Here is a 25558-nt window from a genome sequence, read left to right on the forward strand (position 1 = left end):
TCATGGTGATCCCATGGTTGGGAGGTGCCGATACAAGGGTTTTAGGGTTAAAATGGGTCTACCATGGCTTAAAACATATCCAACCACCTTGGATGGGGCCAATATTTGGGACACTTGTGCATGGTGTTGTGCCCCACCCTTTTTGCATTGCTTTTTCTAGGTTGTTTTTTACATTCATGGTGATCCCATGGTTGGGAGGTGCCGATACAAGGGTTTTAGGGTTAAAATGGGTCTACCATGGCCTAAAGCATATCCAACCACCTTGGATGGGGCCAATATTTGGCACACTTGTGCATGGTGGTGTGCCCCACCCTTTTTGCATTGCTTTTTCTAGGTTGGTTTTTACATTCATGGTGATCCCATGGTTGGGAGGTGCCGATACAAGGGTTTTATGGTCAAATGGGTCTACCATGGCCTAAAACATATCCAACCACCTTGGATGGGGCCAATATTTGGCACACTTGTGCATGGTGGTGTGCCCCATCCTTTTTGCATTGCTTTTTCTATGTTGGTTCTTACATTCATGGTGATCCCATGGTTGGGAGGTGCCGATACAAGGGTCTTAGGGTTAAAATGGGTCTACCATGGCCTAAAACATATCCAACCACCTTGGATGGGGCCAATATTCGGCACACTTGTGCATGGTGGTGTGCCCCACCCTTTTTGCATTGATTTTTCTAGGTTGGTTTTTACATTCATGGTGATCCCATGGTTCGGAGGTGCCGATACAAGGGTTTTAGGGTTAAAATGGGTCTACCATGGCCTAAAACATATCCAACCACCTTGGATGGGGCCAATATTTGGCACACTTGTGCATGGTGGTGTGCCCCACCCTTTTTTCATTGCTTTTTATAGGTTGGTTTTTACATTCATGGTGATCCCATGGTTGGGAGGTGCCGATACAAGGGTTTTAGGGTCAAAATGGGTCTACCATGGCCTAAAACATATCCAACCACCTTGGATGGGGCCAATATTTGGCACACTTGTGCATGGTGGTGTGCCCCACCATTTTTGCATTGCTTTTTCTAGGTTGGTTTTTACATTCATGGTGATCCCATGGTTGGGAGGTGCCGATACAAGGGTTTTAGGGTTAAAATGGGTCTACCATGGCCTAAAACATATCCAACCACCTTGGATGGGGCCAATATTTGGCACACTTGTGCATGGTGGTGTGCCCCACCCTTTTTGCATTGCTTTTTCTAGGTTGGTTTTTTACATTCATGGTGATCCCATGGTTGGGAGGTGCCGATACAAGGGTTTTAGGGTCAAAATGGGTCAACCATGGCCTAAAACATATCCAACCACCTTGGATGGGGCCAATATTTGGCACATTTGTGCATGGTGGTGTGCCCTACCATTTTTGCATTGCTTTTTCTAGGTTGGTTTTTACATTCATGGTGATCCCATGGTTGGGAGGTGCCGATACAAAGGTTTTAGGGTTAAAATGGGTCTATCACGGCCTAAAACATATCCAACCACCTTGGATGGGGCCAATATTTGGCACACTTGTGCATGGTGGTGTGCCCCACCCTTTTTGCATTGCTTTTTCTAGGTTGGTTTTTACATTCATGGTGATCCCATGGTTGGGAGGTGCCGATACAAGGGTTTTAGGGTTAAAATGGGTCTACCATGGCCTAAAACATATCCAACCACCTTGGATGGGGCCAATATTTGTCACACTTGTGCATGGTGGTGTGCCCCACCCTTTTTGCATTGCTTTTTATAGGTTGGTTTTTACGTTCATGGTGATCCCATGGTTGGGAGGTGCCGATACAAGGGTTTTAGGGTCAAAATGGGTCTACCATGGCCAAAAACATATCCAACCACCTTCCATGGGGCCAATATTTGGCACACTTGTGCATGGTGGTGTGCCCCACCCTTTTTGCATTGCTTTTTCTAGGTTGGTTTTTACATTCATGGTGATCCCATGGTTGGGAGGTGCCGATACAAGGGTTTTAGGGTTAAAATGGGTCTACCATGGCCTAAAACATATCCAACCACCTTGCATGGGGCAAATATTTGGCACACTTGTGCATGGTGGTGTTCCCCACCCTTTTTTATTGCTTTTTCTAGGTTGGTTTTTACATTCATGGTGATCCCATGGTTGGGAGGTGCCGATACAAGGGTTTTAGGGTCAAAATGGGTCTACCATGGCCTAAAACATATCCAACCACCTTGGATGGGGCCAATATTTGGCACACTTGTGCATGGTGGTGTGCCCCACCCTTTTTTGCATTGCTTTTTCTTGGTTGGTATTTACATTCATGGTGATCCCATGGTTGGGAGGTGCCGATACAAGGGTTTTAGGGTTAAAATGGGTCTACCATGGCCTAAAACATATCCAACCACCTTGGATGGGGCCAATATTTGGAACACTTGTGCATGGTAGTGTGCCCCACCCTTTTTGCATTGCTTTTTCTAGGTTGGTTTTTACATTCATGGTGATCCCATGGTTGGGAGGTGCCGATACAAGGGTTTTAGGGTTAAAATGGGTCTACCATGGCCTAAAACATATCCAACCACCTTGGATGGGGCCAATATTTGGCACACTTGTGCATGGTGGTGTGCCCCACCCTTTTTGCATTGCTTTTTATAGGTTGGTTTTTACATTCATGGTGATCCCATGGTTGGGAGGTGCCGATACAAGGGTTTTAGGGTCAAAATGGGTCTACCATGGCCTAAAACATATCCAACCACCTTGGATGGGGCCAATATTTGGAACACTTGTGCATGGTGGTGTGCCCCACCCTTTTTGCATTGCTTTTTGTAGGTTGGTTTTTACATTCATGGTGATCCCATGGTTGGGAGGTGCCGATACAAGGGTTTTAGGGTCAAAATGGGTCTACCATGGCCTAAAACATATCCAACCACCTTGGATGGGGCCAATTTTTGGCACACTTGTGCATGGGGGTGTGCCCCACCCTTTTTGCAATGCTTTTTCTAGGTTGGTTTTTACATTCATGGTGATCCCATGGTTGGGAGGTGCCGATACAAGGGTTTTAGGGTCAAAATGGGTCTACCATGGCCTAAAACATATCCAACCACCTTGGATGGGGCCAATTTTTGGCACACTTGTGCATGGTGGTGTGACCCGCCCTTTTTGGCTTGCTTTTGCTAGGTTGGTTTTTACATTCATGGTGATCCCTTGGTTGGGAGGTGCCAATATGTGTACGAACTTTTCCCATAAAAATTGACCAACAAAATCTTGATTATATTATATGTATATACTATCGTTGGATTCGCATTGCAAAACACTTTTTAATGATACTAATCTAATACAAATATTAATCGTCTATTTGAAGTAAAGTTTGGCAAACAAAAATCTCCTAAACCGAGGACGTCTTATTCCTGTATACGGTGATGACGCGTAGAGCAACGTGGCAAGGGAGAGGAGGCGACGGTGACGTGTAAAGCTAGAGCGTGGCGAGGGAGCGGAGGCGTTGGCGCATATAAAAGCTTCGTCTCCCACATCTGCAGCCATTTCCCCCCGTTCCCCACCTCTCCGAGAATCTCTCCACCAAAAAACCCTCTCCCTCTCCATCTCCCTCACTCCGCCGATAGTTTAGGCTTTCGCCTCGCCGATCCAGTCGATTCGGCGGCGATGGAAGCTGGGGGAGTAGCAGTTGGCGCGGATGATCTAGACAACGTGGCGGTCGTCGATGTTGCTGCATCGGCGGAGGCGGTTGGAGGCGAAGGCGGTGGTGGAGAGTCCAGCATTACGGCGGTCGCTGCGAGGTCCACCGTCGTCGATGCCTCTGTCATCGGGTCGGTCGTCGTCAGCCCGGTGGTCGTGGCACAGGCGGATCTGGACGCGGACGACTCTGCTACAGGGGGAGAAGAAGGCGATGCGGGAGCATCCACCATCGCAGGGGGTGATGTTGGCTCATCCATCATCGTGTTGCCGGATCTGGTGGAGGAGGCTTCATCGACCTTGGCGGAGAAGGCCGTGGCGGATCTGCTTGCTGCGCCGGCATCCGGCGACGTCTCAGAGGTGAAGCCGGACTTGCAAATGGAGGTAACTGCTCAATCTGTCCCTTTTTTTCCTGTGGATTAACGGGTCTACCAGGCTAGCTTCCGTACACAGATGGTGCCTACGGAATAGCCAAAGATTATCGCATTATTTTGTAGTACTAGTATATGAACAATGCGGACGCTGTTTCTTGCCACCTTATCCAAACAACAGCTTAATTACTTACTCTGATAATGTTGAAACAGGGTAGGTTATGCTCGGGGTTTACTCTGACGTTATGACGGTAGCAACTATGGAGCTTAACCGATGTTCTGTGCTGTGCCATGTTGTTTGTTCATTTTGACCATGTGCTGGATAGTTGCACAAGGATCTCTATTGTACAAATCAGAGGGAGTAGTTGATGTAAGTGAACTATGGCTTATTACAAATGCATAACGCAAGTTAGAATCTCAAACCATGATAGTGATTCTGAGTTTGTACACTAGGTCTAATCCTTTTAAGTATTTTACTTTTGCAATAGGTACTACAAATTGCATGATATGGTCCACATAACTAGCTGATAAATTCCATGTTTCGGTACTTTATTATCAAATTTATTTAGTGCGCCGTAGGAAAATACAACAACTAATAAATGTTGATCAAAATCATTTCTAGTACAGAAGAATAAATAAAGCATTTCTGTATGACATGATTACCATTACTTGTTTGTAATTAATAATTAGGACTTAGGAGTTAGGAGTATACATAAGATGATACAATGAAAGAATATTAAATATGATATGGATTATTGTTTCCTTTTTGCCTTTTTGGTATGCAAACTATTTCGATGACTTTTTCCTTGAGGGGATTAATGTGTGGATTTATCTTTTTGGTATGCAGGCTGGCGAAGGGTCTAGGAAGAGGAAGCGGGAGGACGTGGAACCTGTGCCTCCTCCAAACCAGCATGAGGAAGAACCTGTTGCTGCTGATGCAGCAAACCAGGAGGAGGTGGTGGAACCTGTGCCTCCACCAAACCAGGAGGAGGAAGAACCTGCTGATGCTGATGCTGAAAACCAGGAGAAGGTGGTGGTGCCTGTGGATGGTCCATACCAGGACTTGGAGGAATCTGATGGCTCCCTGGAGGTGAGCAATATATTTAGTTGTGTACCCTTCCATCTATTTCATTTTGTTTGGTTTGCATCTGTAATTGTCATTTGTACACATTGTTCTTGTCTAGTATGACTCACAGGATTCTGCGGAGTCGGTTGACAGCAGGAACATTGGGTCATTCAAAAGGAAGCTCCTGGAGAAGCTGCATAATGGGGACCTGCCTTTCAAGAAGCGTGGGAAGTACTTCTGTCCATGGGACAAGTCGAAGCCGAAGGGTGGCAAGCTTGATCATCTGAGGCAGCATGCCGAGGAGCTAGCCATCTCTGGCACCTCTAGGCAGATTAGGGTAGAGCATTATGGACTAGTGGTGGTGCTCTCTGTCGAGGATGATGCCTAGATGTTGTGGACTGATGTGATGTTGTTGCTTTTGCTTTATGGTGTTGAACTATGTTAGTAATGAGTGTTGAACTAAGTTAGTTTCGTAAATAACTAAGTTATTTACCTAGTGTGATCATCTATTATATTGATGGTCTTATTTTGTGAATCTGTGTGGAACTAAGTTATGTAATTAAGTATAATCTATGTATTGGTGTGCTGATGCTTAGCTATGTCTTGCCTTTGGAATGATGGTGGTTGCATGTTACATCCATTTGCATCATCTGGTGCAACTTGTCATCTGCATAATTGTGCCGACAAAAATGATGATGTCTTCGAAATGCTGGTGGTTGCATGTTTGAGCACTTTGCGTCGCGTTGGTTGCCCTCCTCTACACATTAGCTATGTCTGCACTGTAATGTGCATAGGTGTACCAATTTTATGCTCCAATAGAAAATTACAGCATAAAAATATAAAGGAGTTGAGTCAGTCGGGCCGCATTAGGATAACATAATAGTTCCGGTGGCCCAGTTTTGCCCAAATGGAAAAGCTAAAATATAACGGCCTGACGGCCCATCCCGCACCTTTATACAACTGTTATCACCAGAATTTGACCGGATCAGAGGTGGGCCGCGATCAAGATTGGTCTTGAAGAATATATATATGGAAGAATATGCGAACTGGCCTTGTACACGAAGTTTGGGCTAGTTTGCCCTTGTATCTGTAAATATGATAGGATACGTGTCGGTTAGTTAGAGTTTGGCTCGTGCACGGTTGGGATTATTCCCACGTTAGAAAGTCTACGGACTATAAATATGTATCTAGGGTTTATGAAATAAACAACAATCACGTTCACCACAAACCAATCTAGGCGCATCGCCAACTCCCTTGTCTCGAGGGTTTCTTCCGGGTAAGCATCATGCTGCCTAGATCGCATCTTGTGATCTAGGCAGTACACGTTTATCCGCTGTTCATGCGTTGCTCGTACTGAAGCCTTTTTTATGGCGAGCAACGTAGTTATCTTAGACGTGTTAGGGTTAGCATTGTTCCTCATATCATATGCTATCGTCGTGCAACCCTGAGACGTCTAGCCGCCCTTACGCCTATCTTAGGTGTAAGGGCGGCACCCCGCTTGATCATTATTTAGTAGATCCGATCCGTTATGATTGCTCCTTGTTCTTCAAGGATTAGTTTAATATCTGCATAGTTAGGCCTTACAAACGGGTTGAAGGATCCAGTGGCGCGTAGGGTGTAGTTTGCTAGCCCTAGACAGGATGTTCCGGGGATCAACCTCGTGTTGGTTTTTAGGCCTTGTCTAGGGTCGGTTTACGATCACCGTGCGTGGCCGCCAGGCTCAATCACGAGTAGGATATTCCGATTATGTGGTGAAAACCCTAGATCGTAGTAGGTCGTTTTAGCTTTGTTTTGATCAAGCAGGACCACCATATATTCGTACACCTCGTACGGATCATGGGTGGATCGGCTCTTTGAGCCGATTCACAGGACAACCTGAGAGCCGATCGAGGCTCGTATTTAATGTTTACGTGTATGCCATGCAGGAAACTAAGCGAGGCACATCCATCACCTTCCTGACCAGGTATAGGTCAGGTGGCACGCCCTTGCACCAGCATCGGACGTGCGTCCCGAGTCTTTGCGGGCCGTCGCTCGGAGGGACCAGGGCCAGCCGCAGTCCTGGGAGCCTCCCGGCTCTACTGTGTTGCCCGTCGCTGCTCGCTGGTGGGTTTCTGACCGCAACACATTCTGGCACGCCCGGTGGGACAATCTGCGACATCAACCGCATCGCCATCTACATCTGAGATGGCGGACGACACTCCAGTCACGTACGAGGATCTGACCGAGGAGCTCAAGAAGAAGTATGACGAGGTCAAAGCTATCCTCGAAGCCGACCTCATCGGCTCTTTTCACAGAACCCGCTCGCATGGCATCAGGTGGAAAGGGTTCTCACCTGAAGGCGCGCTCGATGGAGTGGACCTGTCCGCCCCATCAGAAGAACGTACCAGGTCCCTGCGTCAGGAGGTTAACTTCATGGTGGCTCATTCGCTACACCGCCATTCTGAGAGCCTGGTGAACACTTTGGAGCGTGTCGCTCTTCGGGTGATCCAGGAAATCATGAGGCATCAGTACTCTCCGTCAGGACCAGCTCTCGGGACTTACCAAGGAGAGATGCCACTCCAGTCCCGTCCACCGCTGCCATTCGCGTTGGCAGCACCAGAAGTGCCGAATTCACCGGCATACGTCGTCTACAAGATCGGTGGTGACCCTAGTGACTACCAGTTCTTGCATGAGGCACCTAAGGAGATCCCTCACGGATACACGTGCACATACGTGCTGACCGGCAGAATCGGGCACTCACAAACCAGATCGCAACAAAGAGGGACTTCTGGAACAACAGGAGGAACTTCGGGAACAGACCTTGAGAAGCAGACGTGGCTAGCTAAGTATGCCACTCCGACAAACCTCCAGAGCTCAGCTCCTGCAGTTGGCTCAGAGCTGGAAAAGCAAGCATGGCTGGCTAAGTATGCCACTCCGGCGAATCTTCAGAGTTCGACTCCTGCAGCCAGCACCGCGGATCAGATCAGTACAATCCTGAGAGACCAGTTCGGCATGGTGCCGAAAAGGAGGACAATTGGCTATTCCAAGCCGTACCCCAACGGGTACGAGTTGATCCCGCTACCACCCAAATATCGGCTCCCTGATTTCTCGAAGTTTAATGGATCAGATGGTTCCAGCTCCATCGAGCATGTGAGCCGATATTTGGCACAGCTGGGCACGATCTCAGCATCAGATGAGCTGCGTGTGAGGTTCTTCGCACAGTCCCTCACAGGATCGGCTTTCGGATGGTACACGTCGCTGCCACCAGACTCAATCCGGACTTGGAAGCAGTTGGAAGAGCAGTTCCACATGCAGTATCACTCAGAGGCTTCCGAGGCTGGCATTGCCGATTTAGCACAAGTACGTCAGAAGCGCGGAGAAACAGTGTCAGAATACGTCCAGCGCTTCAGGACCGTTAGGAACCGATGCTATTCGGCTCGTGTGACTGAGAAAGAAGCAGTCGAGTTGGCGGTGGTGGGTCTCGCATCACCGATCAAGGACGTGGCCTCCCAAGCCGACTACCCTTCACTGGCGCACATGGTGCAGAAGCTGTCAGTATATGAACAGCGCCACCCAGATGTATACCAGGATAAATTCAAGCGTGCGGTGGTCCTGGTTGAGACAGAAGAAGATGAAGGGTCTGCGGGAGATCAAGAGGTAGCAGTGGCTGAATGGACTCGGGGGGCAACCCCCATATCCTGCAAATGGGTTAAGCCACCAGGTCCGCCCAGAGGGTTTGATTTCGACGTAACTAAAACTGAGCAAATTTTTGACCTCTTACTTAAGGAGAAGCAGCTGAAGTTACCCGAAGGCCTCAAAATCCCCACGGTACAGGAGCTGAACGGAAAGCCATACTGCAAATGGCATAACTCGTTCTCCCATACCACCAACGACTGCAGGGTGTGGCGTCAGCAGATCCAAATGGCGATAGAACAAGGATGTCTAATTTTCAACCAGTACGCCATGAAAGTCGACACTCACCCCTTCCCCGCCGTTAACATGGTGGAGTGCACTTACCTTGGAGGGTGCCAGCCAGGATTCTCGTTCAACATCAACATGGTAGGACCTGGACACCACTCTGGTAAGGACGGAGACGAGGGCAACTGCTCTCGTAGCAAGGACACAGAGGAAGCCGTTCCACGCGATCGGCTCCATCACGATGGCAAGCGCTACATCACAGAGGGAGAAGTAAGGAATGTGAGATATCAGCGACCTCTCTCTGATCACCTCCTCAACAAGTATGTGAGTCAATATGACCAACACCGACGACCCAACGACGATGGTGAAAGAGATCGTCTGGCTAAGGATGCCAGGAGACATCGTCGGCATGATCGTGATAAGGAGAAGTATGAGCGCCGTGCCAAGGAAAAGTCAAGGGAGGAAGACGACGAGGATAGGCACTGGGACTGTCCCTTCTTCAGACACTGCTGGGATTCAGGAATGAGCCGATTGCCTACAATCGGCAATCGCCTAATGTAGACAGGAGAGGAAGGATGCAGCTAACGTGTCCGTGTTCCAACGTCTAGGGCCTCTCCCGCCTCGGAACAAGCACGCTGAGTCCCCTCGGGTGGAAGATCTCGAGGATTTGGAAGACGATGATGAAGAAGAAGAAGACAGGTACCACCGGCCAAGGTGGTGCCCTGATGGACTCAGCCGTTCCCAAAAGCGTAGGGTTCAGCGACTGCGTGGCTTGGAGGAAGCCGAAAGGTTATACCTGCACACGCTAAGGAAGGCGCGGCCTGATCTGGCCGCGAAAATTCAACGAACCCTGGATGAAGAGGGTCGACCACAAAAAATGGAGTGGCGCCCCAAGCAAAGGAAAGCCGATGATGAAACATCGGCTGGCACAAACATGGTGTTCATCCTTCCGACGGAGTTTAGTGCTCCAGGATTAGACGAGGCACCCGTGGCACAACTTGACTGCGGCCCACGGCCAGTTATCTTTGAGAAGCCACGAGAAAGAAGCTACGTACATATCTGAAGGCCCTGTACTTGCGAGGTTATATCAATGGGCAGCCTGTCAACAAGATGCTGGTGGACACCGGAGCGGCAGTCAACATTATGCCATACTCCATGCTACGTCGGTTGGGACGCTCTAGCTCGGATCTGATCAAGACCAACGAGACATTGAGCGATTTCAATGGCCAAGCGTCTGACGCACAAGGTGTTCTGAACGTGGATCTGACCGTAGGAAGGAAAACCATCCCTACGACGTTCTTTATTGTCGATAGCAAGAGCACCTATGCTGTCCTGCTAGGAAGAGATTGGATCCACGCCAACTGTTGCATTCCATCCACAATGCACCAATGCGTAATACAGTGGGATGGAGATGAGGTAGAGGTCGTCCATGCAGATGACTTAGCCGAGGTTTCAACGGCTGGCATGAACGCTTGGGAGACAGCAGGCCAAGAGCCACTCTCAGGTATCAATTTGGATGACTGCGAGCGCATCGACGTGACAAAGGATGGGGTTAGGCTGGTCTTATCCACCGGCCTGACCGTATAGCAAGAACAAACCTATGGACAAACGTGGCGAGGCCGATCCTTGGGATCGGTCCCAAAGATCTATGGAGGAACATTACAAAACCTTCATTGAGCGATTCAATCGACATGGAAGCCGATTCCAGCAATCGGCCAAAATTATCCTCACCACACATTCTGCCTGTGTTCAACGTCGATCTAATGGGCAGCAGCGTCCTAACGGAGCCAACGTTCAAATACAGTGCCTTGGCTAACTACAGAGCCGATATCTGCAGTTACCTGACAGATTCGGCTCGGGGGGCACCTAATCAGATGAACATGTGCGATACATGTGCAGTGAAATATTGGGGGCCGATAGAAAAATCGGCCAGTAAAAAAAAATTGCCAGGACACGCAGAAGTGGAAGAGGCAAGGCATCATGATGAAGGATACTGCGACGGTTCTGCCACGACATGACCCGACGAAGAAAAGCAGAGTGATTTTGGAATTATCAATTCCAAAACCAGGGGGGCATGTGTTATCACCAGAATTTGACCGGATCAGAGGTGGGCCACGATCAAGATTGGGCTTGAAGAATATATATATGGAAGAATATGCGAACCGGCCTTGTACACGAAGTTTGGGCTAGTTTGCCCTTGTATCTGTAAATATGATAGGATACGTGTCGGTTAGTTAGAGTTTGGCTCGTGCACGGTTGGGATTATTCCCACGTTAGAAAGTCTACGGACTATAAATATGTATCTAGGGTTTATGAAATAAACAACAATCACGTTCACCACAAACCAATCTAGGCGCATCGCCAACTCCCTTGTCTCGAGGGTTTCTTCCGGGTAAGCATCATGCTGCCTAGATCGCATCTTGCGATCTAGGCAGTACACGTTTATCCGCTGTTCATGTGTTGCTCGTACTGAAGCCTTTTTGATGGCGAGCAACGTAGTTATCTTAGACGTGTTAGGGTTAGCATTGTTCCTCATATCATATGCTATCGTCGTGCAACCCTGAGACTTCTAGCCGCCCTTACGCCTATCTTAGGTGTAAGGGCGGCACCCCACTTGATCATTATTTAGTAGATCCGATCCGTTATGATTGCTCCTTGTTCTTCAAGGATTAGTTTAATATCTGCATAGTTAGGCCTTACAAACGGGTTGAAGGATCCAGTGGCGCGTAGGGTGTAGTTTGCTAGCCCTAGACAGGATGTTCCGGGGATCAACCTCGTGTTGGTTTTTAGGCCTTGTCTAGGGTCGGTTTACGATCACCGTGCGTGGCCGCCAGGCTCAATCACGAGTAGGATGTTCCGATTATGTGGTGAAAACCCTAGATCGTAGTAGGTCGTTTTAGCTTTGTTTTGATCAAGCAGGACCACCATATATTCGTACACCTCGTACGGATCATGGGTGGATCGGCTCTTTGAGCCGATTCACAGGACAACTTGAGAGCCGATCGAGGCTCGTATTTAATGTTTACGTGTATGCCATGCAGGAAACTAAGCGAGGCACATCCATCACCTTCCTGACCAGGTATAGGTCAGGTGGCACGCCCTTGCACCAGCATCGGACGTGCGTGCCGAGTCTTTGCGGGCCGTCGCTCGGAGGGACCAGGGCCAGCCGCAGTCCTGGGAGCCTCCCGGCTCTACTGTGTTGCCCGTCGCTGCTTGCCGGTGGGTTTCTGACCGCAACAACAACCTCAACGCTTTCTTATACCCTAATCGTGGGAGTGCCTGATAAATTCTTCCCATTTTTTGCCGTCGCCGCCTCAGAACCCTGCGTACCATTGTGGAGCTGTCGTCGGAGAGAGGTATGATAAAACCCTATGCATATCCGTCCGGAAGTAGATCATGATGAATACATATTGTGCGGACTGTTGCTCATCTATCTCCCCTCTATTCTCCGTGCGGTTGTTTCTGAAAATTGATCAAATTGTCGACAACACATAGATCTCATACAGTAGCTGTAGCAATTATTGCCCAGTACATGCGCCATGTTAGATCTGTTTTTCATCTGATGTCCCGGGCCTAATATGCATTCATTTTTGTCATCTATTTGTCGACAACACCTAGATCGGCTACAGTAACTGCAATCAGTTTCTCATCTATTTGTCGACAACACCTAGATCTGCTACAATAACTGCAATCAGTTTCTCATCTATTTGTCGACAACACCTAGATCTGCTACAGTAACATGCAGTACTAAAAGATTGAATCTTGTACATTTTGAGGTCATACTATTGAAGTTGTCATGTAACATATGTTATAGATCATCATGAATGTTACATTAAATGCATTTTTTATTACTATGAAGGTGAACATGGACGCTCACGTACCTGAAGTTGTTGCTCCTGGGGATGCGCATAAAAGAATTACTATGAGAGGTAAGAATTATCCTTCCAACAATAATGTTTCAGTACATATATTATTGTTCATTAATATCCAAAATTATGCATTCAGGTCCAGGAATTATGGGGAATGCATATTTTGACTCCTTCTGTGTGTTTCCCAATCTGGTGGAGATGGATGATGAACAACTTGCTAGACTGAAGCGTGTAGTTCATAAGCACAACCCAAGTAGACCCCTCTATGTCTTCACCATAAAAAATTCAATCATCATCAAGGGCAAAGCCAAAATGGTAATCAATTTTTGAATAAATCATAAGCCATCAATACTGTCCAAGCGTATGTCAATTTTTTTTGCATTGACTCCTTTTGCAGTACTTCTCAAAGGCCTACACCATGGAGTACATTGTGAAGAATCTGGAATTACCATCCGAAATTCAAGTCTTTTCCAGGAATAGAAAAGTTGCTAAAGTTAGGATGGTCTTGAGCAAAGTAGGGAAAACTGCCATGATTACCTCAAATTGGATGGATGTTGTGAAGCAAAATAACATGCAAGTTGGTGACATCTACATATTCTGGTTTCGTGGTAGCAAGGAGGGTGGTCTGAAGCTCCTAGTTGATCAACTATGAAATCACCACGTATTTTAAATGCTTACACATGACAATTTTGTCATGAAACATGGAAATTAGTGTGTGCTACATATTATGTTTGAATAATTGTAAACGCATGTTTTATTGTCGATCATGACATTAGTGTGTGCTACATATTATGTTTGAATAATGATTAACGCATGTTATATTGTCATGACATATTGGTGTTTGCTATTAATCGATCACATAAGCACTGCATAAAAAGTGGCGACATCATGCACCAAATCTAGGCCATATTGTGCAGGGCCCGCGTAAAAAGGTAGCCCATTTCGGTGTCTTCCCACAAAAGGTGGTTTAATTTCGGCTGGGCAGTTGCCATTTTTTGTGCAGGGCAGTTCACACCGAGTCATCTTCCCTCCCCTTCTTTCTCCTCCTCATTTGCCATTTATTCTGCAGTGCATTTCCCACCGATTCATCTTCCCTCCCCTTCTTTCTCCTACTTTCTCCACACTGCCCTCTTCGTCTACCTCTCGAAATGGATCAGGAAAGAGAGTTCAGCAATCACAGCACTAACATGGATCAGGAAAGGGAGATTAGCAATCAGAGCACTGACATGGATCATGAAAGGGAGGTTAGCAATCACAGCACTGACATGTATCAGGAAAGGGAGGTTAGCAATCAGAGCAGTGAAACGGATCAGGAAGGGGAGGTTACTAGTCACAAAACTGAAATCCGGAAGATTGTTGCACATCCAACTGAGATTGAGGTTGTCTACACCGACAACAACCATAAAGCAGCCGAGATTGTGGACATGTACGAGCAGTGGTTGAGCAAGGAAGAATACAAGTTCATGGGCCTTGACTTCGAGTACTGCGACCCGGAGTACGACGGTGACTATCGGATCGCTGTCGTCCAACTGGCGATGAAAGATCACGTATTGGTCTACCAATGGTCAAGGTATGTATATTTGATTTTTACAGTGGCTCTTACAAACTTGAAATATGAAACCCGGTTTTACATAACGTCTATCATCTTGATCTGATGCATCATGCTAGTTCATTTCTGTGATTTGATCTTTTTGATGTGGTTAGTTAGTTGTTATTTAGTTAATTATGTGCCTGTAGTTATGGTAAATCCCCCTCACAAACATAGTACTGGTACTCATTCATCTTTAAGGATAAAATCTGAACTTCTAAATCCATTTGAATGTACTGATATGAACCATGATATGTACTTCCATTCAAGTTCAGACTAAAAATGTTAAATGACACGTAGGAATTAAATATTATCACATAATTTCATTGCATTTCACTACACAATTTCAGCATTTTTTTCCAAACAATATTTTACCAGTTAATCTTTTCCATTTTTTTGGTGGAGCAGTAGCCAGCAGTGGTGTCCCAAACTCATGGATTTCCTACGCAGTGGTGTCCACTTTGCTAGCGTCGATATCAGAAATGACAGAATAGCAGTGCAGCGAAGTTGGAATATTGAGATACCAATTGAGAACCACATTGATCTGCAGGACTTGTTCAAGCTTGAACGCGACAGGACTGGGATGGCTGACATGGAAGCCACACTCATCGATATGAGCTACAAAGGAATGAAGAAAGAATTCCCATCTATCCAGCACAAGTTCTGGGAGAAGAATCCCCTCGATGAAATTAATCTGGAGTATGCAGCCAGAGATGGGTTTGTGGCGTACAAACTGTACCATATAATCCATCTCTGCAACTATGGACAGCGCCACCGGCTACCTCCGCAAGCAACACCAACCCAGTTCAACGTGCGGCACAAAGGCTTCTTCATCGAGCAGCAGCAAGGGAAAAGAATTTACCAGCACCAAGCGCCCAAGGGGGGATGAAGGGTGGACATACATGCGCATCACCGATGGGCATGAAAAATGGAGTGACGCATCCTGGAGTTTTCCCACTTATGATCAAACAAGCCCTCTTCGTTTTCCTGGGGTCGCGTGGGACAAGTGGCCGGAGGAGAAGAAGTCGAAGATAGGTTGGAGTGGTGATGCCCCAAACACACCCTAGATAGATCTATGTTCTGTGAAGTGTGTATGTTGATACTATGGTTTTGTAAATGGGTTGAACTACTTGACTAAATGCAAAGTGTGTGTGTGTGCACGTGAAAAAATCTTCAACGAAATTGCTGTGTGTACGTGAAAAATTCTAGTGTGTGAGTGTGTAGCTGAAAAAAGGCTACTATGTTGGTGTATGATCCTTTACAAATGCAAAGCGTGTGTCTACACCTGAAAAAATCTTCAACGAAAATGATACCGAGTTGGTACACTGTGTTTGTGTATGTAGCTTAAAGGTTACTTTCAGTGTTTGTGTGCAAATGAAAAAATCATCAAGAAAACATGATCAACAAATATGTACGTGTGTGTCTGTATGTGCACCTCAATAAAACAAGAAACAAGAATATATGATTAAGCAAACAAAATAATAGGATAGCCATATGTCTTGAACAAAACGAAAAAAGTATTCATGGTCACTTTACAACATAACATAGTTGATAGAAGGAAAAAAGCTATTCATGGTCAGGAAACCTTCTTCGGGACTAAAACCTAACCACTCAAACTTTTATCTTCCATTTTCTATGTCTTCTTGTTGATCCTGGAAGCGATGGACCGAATTCTCTCTTTCACCAACTCTAACGTGTTCGAAGGTGATAACATCATTTCAGCGACAATTCGTCTTCGCCTTGCATTAATTTTGATCTATACAATATTACGAAATTTGGGTTAGATGTAACATATTTTTGTTAATCCAAGGGTGTACATACAGACGATTTTTAACAAACCTGTGAAATCTCTGCAGTCATCCGGTCCCCATCCCAATGCTCCATGCATTCCATCACAAACAATCCACAAGAGTTCCTGTTGTAAATGCAAAATCTCGATAACGTTAATCCTCCCATGTATTGATCATAAACTTAAATTGGTGTAACATTAACTCACCCGTCATGTTGCTGCGGCATGTCGTACTCTAATATCGGCCACTTTGAAACGTCGGGATGATTTCCACTCGTGACTTTGTTGGCCACTTGCATGTCATCTGCAATTTGGCGCCGCTGTAGAGAGATAACAGTTATGCTAATTTGCGCAATTCAGTGTGTTAGAAGTAATGTGGACAATTTGTTTTTCACTTACAAGTGCCTCAACAGTCTCCAACGTAAACTCTAGAGGATAAAGCGAGTCGAGAACTTGGAATTCTTGCTTCGGTGTGTGCATGACAACGGTCGTCCAGCGTGTATTGCCAATGTTGAGTGGAAAATAAACCTGCAAAAAATTATAACATATGAAAAAAATGAGATGTCATTCGGCATGTTTATTAGCAGAGTAGTACAATATTTTATAACAATCATATATTACGTACCTTGTCACGGACGGTGTATTCCGTCACCACTCTACCAACCGCGCCAGATTTTACCATCGCGCTATCCATGTTCTTGCTGGATTCTTTGGGTTTGTCTCCGGCGTTTGCCCGGTCTACTAGATATTTAGATCTCCATGCTGGACACAAGAAGCGATCATCCCCAACACGGAGGTTTAAATGCCCAATGTAACCATCTATGACCTGCGAATAACATAATGACATTATATGTTAATAACATACATGTAAATATTAAATGTATGGAATAGATGTGTTCTACACACTTACATCATCAGACAACCATTTTTCGTCGAGAACAACACGTAGCCGCTCAGCGTTAACTTCATCTCCCCTCGCACTCCGGTAAACATTCTTTTTTTTTGTGCTGGTCTGAGCGAGATGCAAGCTCGAGGAAGACTATAGCTGCGTCTACAAGTTCAGCCGTCAAATCACATGATGCATCCGGTTTTGCATTTTTATCTGCTCCAGATTTATCATCGAAATTCAGAGCTGCATGCATATGAAAATGATTAGCAAATACAACATTTCTTATAGAGAATATTAAAAATAATGGGAAAAATAAACTACCTTTTGTGGATGAACCACGGACTTGACGCTTGGTGCGTCTGTCTAGAGCATAGGGAGATTGAAATTTTTTGGGAATTGTTCGCTTCCTCTTCCCAGCCAACTCATCTTCCTTTGATTTAGATATGAACTTGCTAATAGTTACTGTGTCAAGATCAATTTTTCTGAATCTGATGTCACCGGATCAGCATTTTCAATGATGAATGGATTATCTGGTGTGCTACCAACATCGCCAAATGGCTTTTCTGCTGGAGTACCATTCAGTCCACCAGCCTTGGCAGGTGTGCGCATAGCATCATTTGCATTCTTTGCAGTACCATTCTTAGCAGGCTCCTTTAATTTTTTTTCCAATTTATCAACTTCATCAGCCAGGTTCATGTCAATGATACGAATAGAATCTCCACCTCCTGCTGAATCGCTCTCTTCCTTGTACATGAACTCTTTTTTATCACGAGGCCCGTTCCGGAAAGAGTTGACATCTTCCTGGTCCTCCATGTTACCGGAAACTGGTGCGGCTGCTGGTTTGTAAGTCACGTCTTCCTTATTAAACATCTCCAATGTTCTCTGCAACACAAAAATATATAAGTTCATGAACGATTGCATTTTCAATAACAAAAGAAAATGACACAACAATTAGGCGTTTCACCTGAGCACATAAAGCAGGGATGGTAGCCAACATCTTCTGCAATTGTGCATCTAGGTAACCCGTTAAACGATTTATCAGAATTTCCGTCTGACCGTTATCAATGGGTTTTAGAGCCTGTTTCTTTTTTGGAACAACACTCGCGGGCTTGACGTTATTCTAATGAGCAGCCACAGGATCTGGCACAACTGGCTCCATCATCCGATACTCTTCAGTGATATTTTCATCAATCTGCACGTTATATAATGCAAGAGTTAAGTACTACAGTTTTGAATTGAGTATTTACAAAATTAAGTGTGCCTACTCGTAACACTAAAATTAGTACCTTCACGTTACCACGACCTCGACCATTCTCATAGTCAAAATTGTCTCTCCGCGTGGCAGCTGCTTCATTCCAGTTCCTCATTAGAGGGCGCATGGACAGTTTAGGATTAAATGCACAGTCGCCTTCTAGCGGCTGACATTTTTCCCAGTACAAGTACTGCATGTAAACAAAGGAGAGTAAATTAATTATCTATACGTGAAAAATGCAGTGAGATGTAGTATGCACAACACTCTGACATAAGACCATACATACACCTGCAACATTCCTAAGTTCCCTTTTGGCCACTGACGGAATTGTCTACCTTTTCTTACCAGCCTAATGCTATCCAACAGAATCCTAAGAGTGAATGCATTCCAATTGATTTTTGACATTCGGTTCACATCTTCTACTAGTGCATAGAACTTGTGTGGAACAATCTTCGTCGCCATAGGAGCAAGTACTGTTCCTAGAAGCACTAGCACTACCCTCCTTAGGAAGTCATCATCGGCAAGTTTACTTTTAATGATGTCGTCAATTAATTCGTCGATAACGATGTTACCGATTGATTTGCTTATGAACTGTGGTGGGATGTGATGCTTCACGTCTTCACCTTCCTCGGTAAGTATTTCCCCAGCTGAAAAACCTTCATTAACCAGACCAAGGAGACACTCAACATCGACAAAACCAAGAGACACCGCGCCATTGTTCTCTCCTATTTTGAATGTACCAGTGGCAGGGTAAAAAACATCAAGCATGAACCTGGAACAAAAATGAAGATGAATCAATAAGTACTATGCAAAAATAATCCACGAATTATAAATGACATATGAACATGTGATGAAATATTACGTAATATACATGTGAGAAGGTGTACCTGATCAATATTGTACGCATCTTCACAGAAGGAATCATCATCATACTTCTTAAATTAGTTAGAGCTAGTCTAGCACATTGATCCACGGTAAGACGGGCCATGAGCCTACACCATTTTTCGATGTTGCAGCAAACTTCACCCCTAAGCTCGTCCATTCTATCAAGGAAAAACACTATATTAAGAAAGTAATATGTCACGTACAAAAAACTAAATTAAATGTGCAAGAGGGAGACTTGAATACAACATGATTTTACATACGATGCGTGAGATGACATTATTGTACATACGATGTGTGAGATGACATGCTTTCAACAGACAAATCATGGTGAAATTTTATACAAAAAAATTGAGAGCAAACATCTGCCTATATATGAAACCCCTCAATAAAATTTACATCTTAAAAACCGATACTTGCAGTGTTTTCTATTTTCATGCTACAAGAGCGATGCATATATAGGCAAACTGCTGACAAAGGATCGACTGGATCCGACGTACTCGGGCATGAAGTCACGTTAAATTTTACTTAACCTAAACGAATTGACTACAGGTGTGCACATGCATGCACACAACCAGCACAACAACTCCAAGTCCTAATCAGAGTCAACACTTAAGAAAATTATTCTAACAACTGCAAATATGAAGACACACGGCGACTCTAGAGGAGCGGCGACTCTAAACTATACAAATTTTAGTTGCTTCATACGATGTAGATACGAAGGTCTTGATGTGTACTTACTTGACGAGGGAGTGTTGGAACCGTCTTGGTATGTCTCCCATGAGATCTAGGTGACGGTGTTGGGCCTGGCGTGGAGAAGATTCCTGGGTACGGCGGTCTCAGGTGAGGGTGCCTTGCAGATGGCGGCGGTGGCGGGGATGAGAGCCTTGGAGACGGAGGAGGCGAGAAGAATAGAGAGGGCGACTGCGCGGGCGGTGGCGGTGGCGGCGGCTCTAGCTAGGGTTTGCACGATCTCAATGACGGCAGCACGAACACCTTTTTATAGGCCGACCACGTCGTCCGTAATTTCCGGAACATGCCATGCGCAAACCATGCATGATAAGATCGTGGCGCGCGTGAAGATCGTAATGGTGCGTTTCCATCCGCCGTTTCGGGTTGGGCCTTTTTTTAATAACATTTTTTCACTTTCATTATTGTTGCATATGGCATTTTGGTTGGTCCATGTTGGGCCAACGAAATTAAACAACAAAATTAGAATCTATACTTATCATGAACAATGTTGATATGTAAATATGGACAACATTAATAAAATATTTAATTATTTCGTCCATAAATTTCTACACAAGTTTAAGAATTGCATGTTAGACCCATTTTGACCCTAAAACCCTTGTATCGTCACCTCCCAACCATGGGATCACCATGAATGTAAAAACCAACCTAGAAAAAGCAATGCAAAAAGGGTGGGGCACACCACCATGCACAAGTGTGCCAAATATTGGCCCCATCCAAGGTGGTTGGATATGTTTTAGGCCATGGTAGACCCATTTTGACCCTAAAACCCTTGTATCGGCACCTCCCAACCATGGGATCACCATGAATGTAAAAACCAACCTAGAAAAAGCAATGCAAAAAGGGTGGGGAACACCACCATGCACAAGTGTGCCAAATATTGGCCCCATCCAAGGTGGTTGGATATGTTTTAGGCCATGGTAGACCCATTTTGACCCTAAAACCATTGTATCGGCACCTCCCAACCATGGGATCACCATGAATGTAAAAACCAACCTAGAAAAAGCAATGCAAAAAGGGTGGGGCACACCACCATGCACAAGTGTGCCAAATATTGGCCCCATCCAAGGTGGTTGGATATATTTTAGGCCATGGTAGACCCATTTTGACCCTAAAACCCTTGTATCGGCACCGCCCAACCATGGGATCACCATGAATGTAAAAACGAACCTAGAAAAAGCAATGAAAAAAGGGTGGGGCACAACACCATGCACAAGTGTGCCAAATATTGGCCCCATCCAAGGTGGTTGGATATGTTTTAGGCCATGGTAGACCCATTTTGACCCTAAAACCCTTGTATCGGCACCTCCCAACCATGGGATCACCATGAATGTAAAAACCAACCTAGAAAAAGCAATGCAAAAAGGGTGGGGCACACCACCATGCACAAGTGTGCCAAATATTGGCCCCATCCAAGGTGGTTGGATATGTTTTAGGCCATGGTAGACCCATTTTGAACCTAAAAACCTTGTATCGGCACCTCCCAACCATGGGATCACCATGAATGTAAAAACCAACCTATAAAAAGCAATGCAAAAAGGGTGGGGCACACCACCATGCACAAGTGTGCCAAATATTGGCCCCATCCAAGGTGGTTGGATATGTTTTAGGCCATGGTAGACCCATTTTGAACCTAAAACCCTTGTATCGGGACCTCCCAACCATGGGATCACCATGAATGTAAAAACCAACCTAGAAAAAGAAATGCAAAAAGGGTGGGGCACACCACCATGCACAAGTGCGCCAAATATTGGCCCCATCCAAGGTGGTTGGATATGTTTTAGGCCATGGTAGAACCATTTTAACCCTAAAACCCTTGTATCGGCACCTCCCAACCATGGGATCACCATGAATGTAAAAACCAACCTAAAAAAGCAATGCAAAAAGGGTGGGGCACACCACCATGCACAAGTGTGCCAAATATTGGCCCCATCCAAGGTGGTTGGATATGTTTTAGGCCATGGTAGACCCATTTTAACCCTAAAACCCTTGTATCGGCACCTCCCAACCATGGGATCACCATGAATGTAAAAACCAACCTAGAAAAAGCAATGCAAAAAGGGTGGGGCACACCACCATGCACAAGTGTGCCAAATATTGGCCCCATCCAAGGTGGTTGGATATGTTTTAGGCCATGGTAGACCCATTTTGACCCTAAAACCCTTGTATCGGCACCTCCCAACCATGGGATCACCATGAATGTAAAAACCAACCTAGAAAAAGCATTGCAAAAAGGGTGGGGCACACCACCATGCACAAGTGTGCCAAAAATTGGCCCCATCCAAGGTGGTTGGATATGTTTTAGGCCATGGTAGACCCATTTTGACCCTAAAACCCTAGTATCGGCACCTCCCAACCATGTGATCCCCATGAATGTAAAAACCAACCTATAAAAAGCATTGCAAAAACGGTAGGGCACACCACCATGCACAAGTGTGCCAAAAATTGGCCCCATCCAAGGTGGTTGGATATGTTTTAGGCCATGGTAGACCCATTTTGACCCTAAAACCCTAGTATCGGCACCTCCCAACCATGGGATCACCATGAATGTAAAAACCAACCTAGAAAAAGCATTGCAAAAAGGGTGAGGCACACCACCATGCACAAGTGTGCCAAATATTGGCCCCATCCAAGGTGGTTGGATATGTTTTAGGCCATGGTAGACACATTTTGAACCTAAAACCCTAGTATCGGCACCTCCCAACCAAGGGATCACCATGAATGTAAAAACCAACCTAGAAAAAGCAAGCCAAAAAAGGTGAGGCACACCACCATGCACAAGTGTGCCAAATATTGGCCCCATACAAGGTGGTTGGATATGTTTTAGGCCATGGTAGACCCATTTTGACCCTAAAACCCTTGTTTCGGCACCTCCCAACCATGGAGCATCCATTAGTAATTCAAAAATATTCAAAATGAAAAAAAAATCGTCACATTCCATGTTTTCTTGTGTTACATACAATGTGATAAAAATTTGAGGTGATTTGGAGGAGGTCGAAAAATCACTTGCTTTAAAAATGGGGCTAAATGTTAGACCTAACAGTCCGTCGTAGAGCAAATGATTTTTTTCGACCATCTCTAGTTCATCCTATTTTTTATGCTCCCATGCATGTAATATAAAGTATTATTGAAAAAACTTTTTAAAAAAAGTTTATAATTTTATTTCAATCACTATACTTTCAAGTATATATTTTGATAAAGGACAATTCTAAAACAAATTAATGAAAACATACAAGGTTGGGTTGATCTGCCTACCTTCAATGCATCTTTTGTACATTTTCTGTATATGAACTTTTTACAAATTCGATTTTTTAAATTCACATATGAAATATCAGATACAAATAACATATGAAATTGCTACTCTGTTTTATTCTCATGACATTGGTGGTTGCTATTCTCATCACATAGCGGCTTGCTATTCATTCATGTAACTTATCTACTATGTTTTTTAAACTATTGAATACATTATGACAGAGATCAAATTGGTACATAACTCAATATTACTGAACTATCAAATTTTCAAACAAGCAAAATTTTAGAATTACCATTTCCTTGCAAACAAGATAATATTTATGGACTACCATTTTTCCAACAGAACATGGATGGTAGATAAAAAGGCTGACAATACTTTGTAGCCATCCATAACTTCACTTATCTTATAACAAAGTGAAGAACCAGCAAAAGCAAACACAGTGTGCTACATACCATCTAGCACACTGGTACAGTGCATACATAGCTACCATAGCTAAAGTTCACATGCCTAGCAAGTCCATACATAGTTACCGCACCATAACAGAAGGTGCACACATAAACTAGCAGTTCTTAATAACATACATTACTTAACATCATCATAACTACTGATGATGTACTTCTTCACTAACTTTTTCACACATTCAGTCATGACCATAGTACTCCAGTACTTTCCTCAGGGCAGCATGGTTCGCCTTGTCACGGAGATCTTTTGGGTGCACATCCTTCACATGGCTAACAAGTCCTTCACGCATACCATCCCTAGGAACCTGCTTGGATGGATGGAACTTGCAGTAGTACCTCCCATCAGGTTTCATGTAAGCACTGATTCCCTCAGCCCAGATCTTCTCCTCCACCTTCTTCTCATATGACAGCACATTGTACTTGCTGACTTCATTATCAGATGAAGCATCTGAGTTGTACTGCAAAACAACAATGTCACAATTATATGTCACAACTATTGTACAGCAATGAGTTCAATAAACTTGTCAACCATGCACAATCAATATTGAGAATGCTATCTTACCGACACGGCGTCCCCGGACTCGACCTCGCAGGAAATGTAGGAGTGGCCAGAGTCCTCCGAGTCATCAAACTCCTCAAACTTCCTCTTGCGGACAGAGGAGGTCTCACCAAGCTGATGGAATATATACAGATTATTATGTCAATCTAAATTGCAATCATAGCAACATAACACATATACTACAAATCCTTATTGCAATCATTACAATAACAGGCCAGTAACATTATATTTCTCCTACTATGTTAAGGTGAAACATAAATCTGTCAACCTATCATTAATACTGATCTTAATATCATAGAGTAATCATAGTCAATATTATGTTTCACCTTACCATAATGTTGCTCTTATTAATAAATTTCATATAGGAAATAGAGTCAAGATTCTATTGCAATAATTACTACATTATAGGTGCTTCAAAGAAATGTAGCACATTCTAATTTACAACTGTACTTTCAAAACATGACAACTATACCTTACTATACAAAGCATGTCAAATATTACTACATAAAGCATGTTTAATACAGGTGGAATTAATAGATTATAACACATTCTGAAAAAGGAAATATCTTATGCACAAATGGGAATGCCCCTGGAGCAGTAGTACCATAAATTTAATAAGCAATAATTATCACCATAAGATGTTAAGTAAGCAGCATTTAGGGGTTTTTAGCTTCTAACACCCAGAAGTGGAGGTCCTGCCAAATCATACCATTTCAAATAATAGGTACACATGCTATTATTCATACTGTGGTGATGCACAATTATAGTAACTACATATTTTCCCATAGCAGGGAACAAATTATTATGTCAATGTTGTTGCCATCATAGCAAGATAACACTCCTGGAGCACAACAACATTACCATAGATTTACAAATCAATGTGAATCCCTAAAGCAATTATGCAATCATGTAATAAAAACATACTAATGAATCTCTGTAGCAAACAATTGATGCTACTACTAACAAATAAATTGTGCACACAGTAATCAAACCAGATAAATTGTGCACACGATATATAAATTGGGGTCACATGACAATAAAACCCCCTTAACTACGAATGCACACGGATGTCAAACCAGATTAAAAAAACCCTTGCCAACATACACAAACCACAGGACAGTCTGCTAGATCCATTTGGTCCACAGTAAGCCCTAATCACAAATCATATGATTCGTCTATTCTTCGGTTTCATCGAACCCTAATCACCATCAAATAAGGGCAAATAAGCTGAGGTGTTGAGAGGATAGCACATACCAGAGGGTCTTCCACCGTTGGCTGCACGTTCAGATCCGGCACGATCT

At 44.5% G+C, this 25558-nt stretch overlaps 1 long non-coding RNA gene across 1 annotated transcript; it reads right to left on the reverse strand.

The window, feature by feature from the left end:
- Nucleotides 1-24004: 24004 nt before the first annotated feature.
- LOC139837610 (uncharacterized) lies at nucleotides 24005-25558 on the reverse strand. Its single transcript, XR_011754167.1, has 3 exons — nucleotides 25512-25558; nucleotides 24261-24371; nucleotides 24005-24156 (listed from the first exon to the last, which is right to left on the reverse strand). It is a non-coding gene; the product is annotated as an uncharacterized lncRNA (long non-coding RNA).

Source organism: Lolium perenne, chromosome 3 (genome assembly GCF_019359855.2).
Source record: "Lolium perenne isolate Kyuss_39 chromosome 3, Kyuss_2.0, whole genome shotgun sequence".
NCBI classification, from domain to species: domain Eukaryota; kingdom Viridiplantae; phylum Streptophyta; class Magnoliopsida; order Poales; family Poaceae; genus Lolium; species Lolium perenne.